Genomic DNA, 10,023 nt, shown 5'->3' on the forward strand with positions numbered 1-10,023 from the left:
AAGGCTGTCTTTACTGATTAGCACATGATCCACTGATTACTGATGACAAACACCTGGGGCCTGTTTCACGAAGCCAGTTTAGTGAACACTCTGAGTTTGTTAACCCTGAAATGAGGGAAACTCAGAGTTTTCCGTTTCACGAAGCGAGGTAACTCTAACCAGGGAATGCGGGGTAACTCGAGCCTGTTTCACAAAGAGGGGTAACTTCAACTCTCGGTCAGTTACCGCAGTAACAGACTATGACTTGAACCTGCTCGCCAGCAGGTTTATCTGAGAAAACCTCCAGTTTCTCTCCGTCTCCGCCCTCTTTCAGCCACACACGCTGTTTCATTTCCTCATTCATTCAGTCAGTAAGCGAGCGAGTTTTGGCGTAGAACAGCTTTTATTAACGATCCAGTGGATAAAGGAGCAGCATTACTGCACAGATAATTAAATATTCTTCGGTAGATTGTTATCAGACCGCGCATAAATGTTCTCGCATTTCCGGACAATTATCTGTTTGAGCGGTACCGTTTCGTAATCGTTTCAAGTCCATAATCTACATAAACAACCTAATCCGTCCTTACATTTACATTACCAACCAGTCATGCTCTCACATCCAGCAGATTCTCTGCACTGTCCAGATCAGATGTGATGCTGCATACATCATTTCTAATGTGGAGGCCACGTGGTCTGGGTCTGTTCATGACTCCAGGATTTATGGAGAGTCTAACCTGAGCAACAGACTGCAGCGTGGTCAGCAGCATAAAGATTTTCACAATAGAATTCTCTTGTCTCTCTCCTTTAATATGCTCTGATGTATCCACTATACATTACAGGAGAGTTTGATGGCCTTCTGCTGGGTGACAGGGGTTACCATGACAACCCAGGCTGATGACCTCATACCCTGACCCTGAACCAGGCCCCCAACAGAACTTCAACCGGACTCACTGCAGGACCAGAGCCCGGGTGGAGATGACCATAGGCTTGCTGAAAGCCCGTTTCCAGAGCCTACGTCTCCTCAGGGTGACCCCTGAGAGGGCCTGTGATATTACTGTGGCATGTGTTGTTCTTCATAATATTACCACTATTAGAGGAGAGCAACAGCCTGCCCTACAAACTGAAGACCCAGATGATGAGCCCATCCACCTGCAGCTATCCAGGACAGCAGAGCAGTCAGAGACACCGTATGCAATAATCACTTTAGAGTTTAAGTCACCATCATCACCACCACAGCAAATAAAGACATGATACACATTTCATTTGCTCTTCTTTACTTCCTACAAATAAAAGATAGTTCAGTTCATATTCCATCAGTAACAAAGAAAATAAAAACAGGATTTTGAACAGTATGCTTTATTGCAAAATAACAAAATTCATGAACAGCAGGATTCAGGCGTGGTCGTCACTGTGAACGAGGTCCTCCTTTTCCTCTTCCTCCTCCTCTTCATCCTCCTCCTTCTCCTCCTCCAGTGTGATCCATCAAGACTTTCCTGTATATAAAAGCATTAAATATTATCATGGTTTCTATCCATGTTTTCAGTCCTTTTATGTGCTGGCAGCAACAGAATGTTTGACAATGGGCAAATCTGTATTGTAGAATTTCCAACAATAATAAGGAATGCCGAGGTAAATATTATAGTAACTGCATTAATGCAATAAATAAAAATGATCTTTCATCTTGTGTGCAGTCAGATGAGCTTTATGTCACTAAAGCCACTGAACAAAACCGTGAAGATACAGTTTCTCATACTGTTTGCATAGTGTTGTCATAGAAACCCAACATGTTTAGTTGGTAATGCAGAAATCACAAATATATTTTTTATGTTTGGTTCTGATTCTAGTTTCTACATCCAAACCATCAACATGTCTTTTAGATCCTATCCCAACTAGACTCTTCAAGGAGATTTTACCTTTAATTAATTCTTCAATGTTAGATCTGATTAATCTCTCTCTAGTAACAGGCTAAGTACCACAGGCTTTTAAGGTTGCTGTCATCAAACCTTTGCTTAAAAAGCCCACTTTAGATCCAGATGTGTTAGCTAACTATAGACCGATATCCAACCTACCATTTCTCTCTAAAATTCTGGAAAGAACAGTTGCAAATCAATTATGTGAACACTTACAAAGGAATAATTTGTTTGAAATGTTTCAGTCAGGCTTCAGAGTGCATCATAGCACAGAAACAGCTCTAGTGAAAGTTACTAATGACCTTCTCATAGCATCAGATAATGGACTAGTCTCTATACTAGTTTTGTTAGATCTTAGTGCAGCGTTTGACACAATCGACCACAAAATTTTATTACAGCGTCTAGAACATTCAATTGGCATTAAAGGGACAGCACTGGACTGGTTTAAATCCTACTTATCAGATAGGTTCCAGTTTGTGCATGTCAACAATAACTCTTCTGAGCATACTAAAGTTAATCATGGAGTTCCTCAGGGTTCTGTCTTAGGACCGATACTTTTCACATTATACATGCTTCCTTTAGGCAATATTATTAGGAAGCATTGTGTTCTTCTCTTGAAGGTTTCTGCCAAAAAAAAAATGCAGAATACATTGAGACCTCAGCTAAGTGTTCTTTCATCAGTGGTCAGAGTTACAGTCTCCGCTGTGAACAGGAGGGTTTGAAAATACAGCCCGAGGTAAGTGAAATCTGACATGGTCATAAGGAAAATTAGACTGAAAGCTGATTCACAGTCAGAAAGGAGTGGATAAACCTTTATTTCTGCTGTCATAGTGATGTGTTTGTGTTGGTTTTCAGTGCGAAAACTTTGACCCAGATTTTGGACCCCATTTCACCCAACATTTGAGGTTTTCCTGGAAACAAATCCGGATGTAGTGACTTTAGCAGTCCAAGACCACAGGGAGACAAAAGTCTGGAAACGTGATGTTCATCTGAAAGGTAAAGGCTTCACCCTCCTGCAGCAGCAGAAACAACTTATTCTGCTACAGGGATATTTTGTTGAAGGTCAACTGATATCACTTTTACAGGCGGTCCTCAGTTTATGACATCATCGATCTACAGCATTTTGTTGTTACGTTGGAACAGGTTACAGGACAGTCCTTATGTAAACATACAGTGTTTCATCGTTACATGGAACTAGTTGACGAGCAGAGCAGACGAATAAGTCATCACGTGGCACTATAAGACGGCTTTGTTTCCATTCTCCGGTTGTACACTACCTTGGATTGTGCTCCATTCACTAACTTTTTATCTTTCATTATGGTCCTCAAGCATAAGTCAGACTCTTATGATGCTTCCAAGAAAAGGAAAGCCGTCTCCAAGGAAGTGAAATTAGATAGAATAAAACACTGGGAAACACAGACCAACATCAGTCAAGTTGTAAACAGGTCAACATGTTGTAGCGACCCTCTGTGATGAATGAGTGAGACTTCATCTGGTTCTCTGGTGGTTTATTGAACCTTCACACAGGCTACTGTGGGCCATAGCCAACACCAGAATAACTACAAAAACTCCATAACTTAGCTCCAGAATTAGCCACCGTTCCCAGCGCTCTCAACTGCTGACTCTGAGCCAATCAGAGGTGAGCCAACTAAACATGGTACATTCGCTGACATTAGGTAAATCTGGACCTGAACAATAAACAGTGAAACCTCACCATCAGTATCAGTTTGTTACAATATTCTGTTATCTTCTTGTAAAATGACTGAAACATGCAGTCATTTTACATGCATGAAAGTTGTTGGCATTCATGACTTTTCCGAAGAACTGATCAATATCGTGATGCGCCTAATGGCTTTGTTTACATATTCACCAGAGTTATGACTTACGACAAAAATCGACTTTGTAAATTCAGAGGAAAGTAACCCGACTTAAGTGGAGGACCCCCTGTAATCCCTTCCTTTCCATTCAAAACTCCTACCAGTTTGTTTCAGTGTGTTGTTAATAGTTTTAATGTGCACACAGTCAGCTGCAGACATTACACATGGTTGGTGCTATTGTATTACTTCATAGTCAGCTGGAGTCAGTGTGGGACTGTTCTAGACATGCACAGTTGGTTATCTATCTGTTCTGAGCATGTGCACTATTGCAGCGTAGTCATAAATTCTGTAATATCTAACGCTGGTCTTATAAGAAAGAAACTGTCCCTGTGGAAACTTCAGAAAAACAGACAAAACTTCTTGTCTCAGCTGACTGAAAATGCGTGTCCCTGTTAGTTTGATGGACAGCAGCAGGAGGGCGTGTCCCTGTCATAAACTGACCTCTATGTGGGCTGCTGTTCAGTCTGTGGCTCCTCCCACTCTGCCATGACAACGCTGACTTCACTGTATAAAATCTAAAGGTGGTCCTCATATGTAGATGGTCACAAATGTAGGGGGAGCTATCATGAAGCCAAAGAACATGACTTCTGTTTGATGCCGTGGTAAAAGAAGGACAGGGAACAGGACAGAGCTCATCTGGATGCTGAAGCAAACCAAAGCAGAACAATGCTGCTGTAGAAATGCTAGTTTGTGATTAAACATATTTTTCTTCCAGATGCAAGAGGGGACACAGAGCAGAGAGTCCAACCACAGGACTGGCTGCAGCTAGTTTGGACACAGCTGATTGATGGATTGTCAGAAGTTAATGTCAACCAGATCCTGGACAGACTCTATCAGCAGAAGGTTTTCAATGCACAAGAGATGAACGTCATCAGAGCACAGATTGCAGGAGATAAAGCACGGAAGCTCATCGAAGGAGTTCAACAAAAGGGAGCTAGTTTACTTTTGAAAGCTGTTCTTCGTGACATCGATCCATTCCTTTTCAAAAAACTGCACGAGACCAAGAAAGTGTGGGGTTGAGATGTTTACCTCCTGTAAGAGCTGACCTGTGTACACTCTCACATTACCTTTAAATGACAAACTCTGCTGTAAGTCTTTGACTCTGAAACTGATTTTATCACTGTAATCCAACCCAGCAGGTGTGTCTGCAGGAAGTCAGTCTCTGGATTTAGCCAAGATGAAGAGGTTCAATCTAAGAAGACGAGAATTGGAGTTTTAATTTCTGCCACCAGATGGAGACGGATCACTGCTGCATGAGACAGGAATGAAACCCAGAGAAACAACACAAAGATATGAGTGGAGATTAGACACCTCATCCTGACAGAGATACTGCTAAAACCTTTATTTTCTTCTCCAAAATGTATTTTTACAATCATTTTTCTACATTAACACTGGTGGTGCAGTGACTGTTTTAGAATGAACATTAATAAGCTGTATTTGGGCTTTTTCAGACTGGAGGACTTTTAATCCTACTTCTGTCTTCTAGATGGTTTTGCCTCTTTGGGGTGAAATAAATATCCCGTTTGGACAGAAATCTGCAGGTAATTGTGCCAAAACAAAGGGAATATTAGCTCTATAGTCACTGCAGACCGTTGACATCCGTTTACTTTTTCCATGCTTGAATATGTTGGAGATTGTAGGATTCTTAAGCTGATATTTTTTGCAAACAATGCTAATAAAAAGCTGATGGTAAAAGAACATCTTTACTTTGAATGGTCTTTAGGACATGAAATGTTAATAAAATCTTCCACTGTAGTTGCTAAGAACAGAGGCTGCATTCTGTTCTTCTGACTGACTAAAGAGTCCATATTCTGCTCATGTTTGGGTTCAGAGTTTTATTTTTGTCTCTACGACAATAAGTTTACATCCTATAATATTTAAACACATTAAATGTCTGAAATGTTCTGTTTTAGCTCCTGTCTCTTTAGTACAAGGGTCTCCAACTTTTTTTAGGATGAGAGCTACTTTCAAGCAATAAAACACGTTGCAAGCTAATTCTAGTCCCCTTATTGTTTTTTTTCCGTGTACATATTTAGCTCATTATTATATGCTTACCTTTAATGAGATGTTTGACACTGCATGCTGTCGACTACAGGCTTGTATTTTGGCCCCGAGAGGTTCACTCTGATGCAGTCATCCAGGTGGGCATCAGTGAGACAAATTCATAACTTTGACTTGATAAAGTTCATGTCAGAAAATCCAGATTCACAAAGATATGTTGAGCCAAACAGCATGGTTTCTGTGCAGATCTTAGGGAACGTCTTTGCATCCACAAACTTAAAGAAATCATCACAAAGTCTGTGAATCTGTCCTCAAACTCCTGACCCAACCTGATCAAGAGGTTTGTATATTTCTGGAGGTTTTGGGCTGTTCTGCTTCCTTTCTTTCAAACTCGTAAAAATGAATCATCTTCAATCAACGTTTAGGTGTTTAATGTTTCAACACTTTGTCTGTTGGAGGGTTTATGGAGTGAAACTAAAGAAAACAGGAGAAATAATGGTCCTGATGTGTGCAAGCAACTGGGGAAGTTTCATTCTGATTCTCATCATTTCTGGGGTTTCCAATAAAAACAGGAATCTTCTCTCCACACTACTTCCATACATCACACTGTCCATTCTGATTCCTGCCTATATTCTGAAGGATTTTACAGAAATGTTTGTTCAGAAATTATTCACAGCCTGATTTATGCAACATTTTCTCCCTAAAGAGCCTGAGAATTGATTTGATCTCCAGATCTTCTCACTATTTTTGCTTTAGGATGTGATAAATACAGACATCTCCTCTAAAAACCTCTACGTCAAACAAAACCTCCTGATTTTTACACTCATGAGGACATTTTATAATACAGTGCCTTGTGAAAGTATTCGGCCCCCTTGAACTTTTCAACCTTTCGCCACATTTCAGGCTTCAAACATAAAGATATAAAATTCTAATTTTTTGTCAAGAATAAACAAGTGGGACACGATCGTGAAGTGGAACGAAATTTATTGGATATTTTAAACTTTTTTAACAAATAAAAACCTGAAAAGTGGGGCGTGCAATATTATTCGGCTCCCTTGCATTAATACTTTGTAGCGCCACCTTTTGCTGCAGTTACAGCTGCAAGTCGCTTGGGGGATGTCTCTATCAGTTTTGCACATCGAGAGACTGAAATTCTTGCCCATTCTTCTTTGCAAAACAGCTGGAGCTCAGTGAGGTTGGATGGAGAGCGTTTGTGAACAGCAGTCTTCAGCTCTGCCCACAGATTCTCCATTGGATTCAGGTCTGGACTTTGACTTGGCCATTCTAACACCTGGATACGTTTATTTGTGAACCATTCCATTGTAGATTTGGCTTTATGTTTTGGATCAGTGTCCTGTTGGAAGATAAATCTCCGTCCCAGTCTCAGGTCTTTTGCAGACTCCAACAGGTTTTCTTCCAGAATGCTCCTGTATTTGGCTCCATTCATCTTCCCATCAATTTTAACCATCTTCCCTGTCCCTGCTGAAGAAAAGCAGGCCCAAACCATGAGGCTGCCACCACCATGTTTGACAGTGGGGATGGTGTGTTCAGGGTGATGAGCTGTGTTGCTTTTACGCCAAACATATCGTTTTGCATTGTGGCCAAAAAGTTGGATTTTGGTTTCATCTGACCAGAGCACCTTCTTCCACATGTTTGGTGTGTCTCCCAGGTGGCTTGTGGCAAACTTCAAACCAGACTTTTTTTGGATATCTTTGAGAAATGGCTTTCTTCTTGCCACTCTTCCATAAAGGCCAGATTTGTGCAGTGTACGACTGATTGTTGTCCTATGGACAGACTCTCCCACCTCAGCTGTAGATCTCTGCAGTTCATCCAGAGTGATCATGGGCCTCTTGGCTGCATCTCTGATCAGTCTTCTCCTTGTTAGAGGTGAAAGTTTAGAGGGACGGCCAGGTCTTGGTAGATTTGCAGTGGTCTGATACTCCTTCCATTTCAATATGATTGCTTGCACAGTGCTCCTTGAGATGTTTAAAGCTTGGGAAATCTTTTTGTATCCAAATCCGGCTTTAAACTTCTCCACAACAGTATCTGGGACCTACCTGGTGTGTTCCTTGGTCTTCATGATGCTCTCTGCACTTTAAACAGAACCCTGAGACTATCACAGAGCAGGTGCATTTATACGGAGACTTGATTACACACAGGTGGATTCTATTTATCATCATCAGTCATTTAGGACAACATTGGATCATTCAGAGATCCTCACTGAACTTCTGGAGTGAGTTTGCTGCACTGAAAGTAAAGGGGCCCAATAATATTGCACACCCCACTTTTCAGTTTTTTATTTGTTAAAAAAGTATAAAATATCCAATAAATTTCATTCCACTTCACGATTGTGTCCCAATTGTTGTTGATTTTTGACAAAAAATTAAAATTTTATATCTTTATGTTTGAAGCCTGAAATGTGGCGAAAGGTTGAAAAGTTCAAGGGGGCCGAATACTTTCACAAGGCACTGTAAATCCCTCGTATCAGAGAATGCTCCTACAAAATAAAAGCATGGTCTTGTTGGAGGTAAACAACTGGAGCAGGAACTTTCACACCACTCACCTGTTTTGAAGATGATGGAAAGAAAACTCAGATCCTTCATCAGTGGACGGGTCTTGTGCTACGGCTCTCTGAGGAAAAGAATCCAAAGAGAAAGAGCAAAACCTCAACAAACACAAAGCAGCTTGGTTTGTTTTCTTGTTTTGTTGGTTGTTTATTGGTGTCTAGTTTCTCTAAGTTCACTGAAACTCATCCTTCCCTGGAAGCACAACTTTATTTTATTACTGGCACCAAAACTGCACAAAACACAAAATCCAACAGCTTGAAGTGATCAGAAATATTAGAAAACAGATTCAAAAATAAAGATTAGAGTTGGATAACAGACCCAGAAATGATAGGACCAACATGTCTAGTGATTAATACGCTAAAGCAGGGCTTGTTCAAACAATATACTATATATAACAGATAACATTAAGAATGTTAAAAAGTGAAGCAGGAAGTAAAATAAGTTTTTATAAAGAACAAGCAGGAACACGGGATTAGAACTTAAACAGAGAGATACAGGCAGGGCCGGCCGCTGGCATAAACACTCTATGCCGTTGTTTACAGCCACATCCACTAGAGGGGGCCACACCACAATAAGTGTGTGATTCGCATTTTGTCCCTGTCTTTATTCCAATAAAACATAAATCATCATGGTAATGTGGCAAGACTACGAGGGTTGAGGTATTCTGGCTAGTTATCAAATTGCCAACAACGCCACCTGGGGGGAATACCCCCAGGAAATCCCACCAGAGGAACCACCACTCCAATCCAGGAAGAAGGGCACACAGGTACGAGAGACACTGAGACAGAACAACAACAGCTTGCTTCAGATGTAGAGCTGCTCATCGATGACGCCGTAGCTCCTCAGGCATCATGGGAGACAGCCACAGAGGACCTGCATGATCCCTGCCAACAGCAGTCAATTCATGTGCAGCCCAGCAAACAGTCAAACTGACAAATGAGCCAGCCTACCTCACAAATTCAAGGCGATGCCTCGGTTATGCCCAGCTCCGAAGCCACACACACCCGGCTCCCAACTTTCGGCCAGGATATGGGCCGACGTCTGCTAAAAGCAGAGAGCAAATCAGATACACAAACACCGCTTGGAGACGCAGTGACTGCGTCGGCACGTACCTGACAGGTAGGTAGACAAAAATACTCCGCCAGCGCCTCGAGACCGCCACGGCAACCAGCACTGCTGAAAACACTTCAGCTTCAGGTAGAGGACGTGTGTAGACAACATGCAGCCCTCCTTGATATAATGCAGTGTAGCACCGCCCAGTGAACCAGGTGCATCAAGATGATGATCCCAGCTGCGCACACTTTATCTACTACAGCTGTGGAGATGGACTAGGCCATCCTGCCACAGTAACATATCAATTTAAACTGGCTTATTAGAAAACTATACGGGAAAAATACAGGAAAGAAAAAATAAACCAGCAGTCAGTTGGTGACTCCATGCTTCGTGCGTAAGTTACGCTACTGTGACACCACGGCACCGTTTCAAACTTGATCGATTACACTGGTCTGGAGAAGCCACAGATGGAAAAGCAGTAGCACTAGAGATGGCATCATGGCAGGGCCGGCTCTGGACATCAGGGGGCCCTAAGCAGGATCACTTTGTGTAATTGAATTATAACTTAAATATCAAAAACACCTGAGAAAATAGAAAAGAGAAAACAATAATCTAAAGCTCTAAATGCAAACTTTT

General features: G+C 41.6%; 1 long non-coding RNA gene across 4 annotated transcripts; it reads right to left on the reverse strand.

Annotated features, from left to right (window-relative positions):
• Positions 1-1,236: 1,236 nt before the first annotated feature.
• Positions 1,237-9,678, reverse strand: LOC127531776 (uncharacterized). 4 transcript variants are annotated; one of them, XR_007938862.1, is made up of 6 exons: positions 9,447-9,678; positions 9,285-9,375; positions 8,331-8,398; positions 5,822-5,890; positions 4,834-4,958; positions 1,237-1,472 (listed from the first exon to the last, which is right to left on the reverse strand). It is a non-coding gene; the product is annotated as an uncharacterized LOC127531776 (long non-coding RNA). The 4 variants fall into 4 exon arrangements; XR_007938861.1 differs by having other exon boundaries at positions 4,834-5,015; XR_007938863.1 differs by lacking the exon at positions 5,822-5,890 and having other exon boundaries at positions 4,834-5,015.
• Positions 9,679-10,023: the final 345 nt, after the last annotated feature.

This window comes from Acanthochromis polyacanthus, chromosome 22, assembly GCF_021347895.1.
Source record: "Acanthochromis polyacanthus isolate Apoly-LR-REF ecotype Palm Island chromosome 22, KAUST_Apoly_ChrSc, whole genome shotgun sequence".
Lineage (NCBI taxonomy): Eukaryota > Metazoa > Chordata > Actinopteri > Pomacentridae > Acanthochromis > Acanthochromis polyacanthus.